The sequence below is a fragment of the Oncorhynchus keta genome, unplaced genomic scaffold (genome assembly GCF_023373465.1).
Source record: "Oncorhynchus keta strain PuntledgeMale-10-30-2019 unplaced genomic scaffold, Oket_V2 Un_contig_5415_pilon_pilon, whole genome shotgun sequence".
NCBI classification, from domain to species: domain Eukaryota; kingdom Metazoa; phylum Chordata; class Actinopteri; order Salmoniformes; family Salmonidae; genus Oncorhynchus; species Oncorhynchus keta.
Genome location: NW_026288276.1, coordinates 4,917 through 7,500, shown reverse-complemented (window position 1 = coordinate 7,500; position 2,584 = coordinate 4,917). Strand labels below are relative to the sequence as shown.

The following is a 2,584-nucleotide window of genomic DNA, read 5'->3' as shown; positions in this document are numbered from 1 at the left end:
GTACCCCACACACACAATGACTACCTCACACACACAATGACTACCTCATCTCAGTACCCACACACACAATGACTACCTCATCTCTGTACCCCACACATACAATGACTACCTCATCTCTGTACCCCACACAAACAATGACTACCTCATCTCCGTACCCCACACAAACAATGACTAACCTAATCTCTGTACCCACACACACAATGACCACCTCATCTCTGTACCCCACACACACAATGACTACCTCATCTCAGTACCCCACACATACAATGACTACCTCATCTCTGTACCCCACACACACAATGACTACCTCATCTCTGTACCCCACACATACAATGACTACCTCATCTCTGTACCCCACACACACAATGACTACCTCATCTCTGTACCCCACACACACAATGACTACCTCATCTCTGTACCCCACACACACAATGACTACCTCACACACACAATGACTACCTCATCTCAGTACCCCACACACACAATGACTACCTCATCTCTGTACCCCACACACACAATGACTACCTCATCTCTGTACCCCACACACACAATGACTACCTCACACATACAATGACTACCTCATCTCAGTACCCCACACACACAATGACTACCTCACACATACAATGACTACCTCACACACACAATGACTACCTCATCTCTGTACCCCACACACACAATGACTACCTCATCTCTGTACCCCACACATACAATGACTACCTCATCTCAGTACCCCACACATACAATGACTACCTCATCTCAGTACCCCACACACAATGACTACCTCATCTCTGTAACCCACACATACAATGACTACCTCATCTCTGTACCCCACACACACAATGACTACCTCATCTCTGTACCCCACACACACACACAATGGGGAGGGTGTTTCTCCAGGAACAGGGTTGGAGTTAAAACCTACAGGAGGGTCTCTCCCAGGAACAGGGTTGAGTTAAAACCTACAGGAGGTCTCTCTCCAGGAACAGGGTTGAGTTAAAACCTCCAGGAGGGTCTCTCTCCAGGAACAGGGTTGGAGTTAAAACCTACAGGAGGGTGTTTCTCCAGGAACAGGGTTGGAGTTAAAACCTACAGGAGGGTCTCTCTCCAGGAGGGTATGTCTCCAGGAACAGGGTTGGAGTTTAAACCTACAGGAGGGTCTCTCTCCAGGAGGGTATGTCTCCAGGAACAGGGTTGGAGTTAAAACCTACAGGAGGGTCTCTCTCCAGGAACAGGGTTGGAGTTAAAACCTCCAGGAGGGTGTTTCTCCAGGAACAGGGTTGGAGTTAAAACCTACAGGAGGGTCTCTCTCCAGGAACAGGGTTGGAGTTAAAACCTACAGGAGGGTAGCTCTCCAGGAGGGTATGTCTCCAGGAACAGGGTTGGAGTTAAAACCTACAGGAGGGTCTCTCTCCAGGAACAGGGTTGGAGTTAAAACCTACAGGAGGGTCTCTCTCCAGGAGGGTCTCTCTCCAGGAACAGGGTTGGAGTTTAAACCTACAGGAGGATATCTCTCCAGGAACAGGGTCGGAGTTAAAACCTCCAGGAGGGTCTCTCTCCAGGAACAGGGTTGGAGTTAAAACCTCCAGGAGGGTCTCTCTCCAGGAACAGGGTTGGAGTTAAAACCTACAGGAGGGTTTCTCTCCAGGAACAGGGTTGGAGTTAAAACCTCCAGGAGGGTATGTCTCCAGGAACAGGGTTGGAGTTTAAACCTACAGGAGGATATCTCTCCAGGAACAGGGTTGGAGTTAAAACCTCCAGGAGGGTCTCTCTCCAGGAACAGGGTTGGAGTTAAAACCTACAGGAGGTCTCTCTCCAGGAACAGGGTTGGAGTTAAAACCTACAGGAGGTTTCTCTCCAGGAACAGGGTTGGAGTTAAAACCTCCAGGAGGGTCTCTCTCCAGGAACAGGGTTGGAGTTAAAACCTACAGGAGGGTCTCTCCAGGAACAGGGTTGGAGTTAAAACCTACAGGAGGGTATGTCTCCAGGAACAGGGTTGGAGTTAAAACCTACAGGAGGGTCTCTCCAGGAACAGGGTTGGGTTAAAACCTCCAGGAGGGTCTCTCTCCAGGAACAGGGTTGGAGTTTAAACCTACAGGAGGGTCTCTCTCCAGGAACAGGGTTGGAGTTAAAACCTACAGGAGGGTCTCTGCCTACCTGACACTCTGTCCCCTCCAGGTTCCTGGTAACAGTAGCGTGTTTGGGCGGTGCAGCATAGTGCAGACTTCCTGTCCTAGCTTCAGGGCGGCTGCTCTCACCAGACGAGGAGACTTCCTCCCGATCCAGATAAACACATCAGACAGACAGTCCAGGATGTACACTCCTTTAGTGTCAGCAGGGTCTGGAGCTAGAGACACAGAGATGAGAGAGAGACATACACTCCTTTAGTGTCCAGCAGGGTCTGGAGCTAGAGACACAGAGATGAGAGAGAGACATACACTCCTTTAGTGTCCAGGGGTCTGGAGCTAGAGACACAGAGATGAGAGAGAGACATACACTCCTTTAGTGTCCAGCAGGGTCTGGAGCTAGAGACACAGAGATGAGAGAGACATACACTCCTTTAGTGTCCAGCAGGGTCTGGAGCTAG

At 50.0% G+C, this 2,584-nt stretch overlaps 1 long non-coding RNA gene across 8 annotated transcripts in view; it reads right to left on the bottom strand.

Moving 5' to 3' along the window:
* Positions 1–861, bottom strand: part of LOC127925309 (uncharacterized) — a 1,779-nt gene extending 918 nt beyond the window's left edge. For 2 of the 8 annotated variants that reach the window (XR_008120457.1, XR_008120464.1), the window contains exon 1: positions 275–773. This is a non-coding gene — a long non-coding RNA (uncharacterized LOC127925309). Of the gene's footprint in view, positions 25–241; positions 774–814 lie in introns of those variants that run through there. The other 6 variants (XR_008120461.1, XR_008120462.1, XR_008120459.1 and 3 more) reach the window with 6 other exon arrangements.
* Positions 862–2,584: the final 1,723 nt, after the last annotated feature.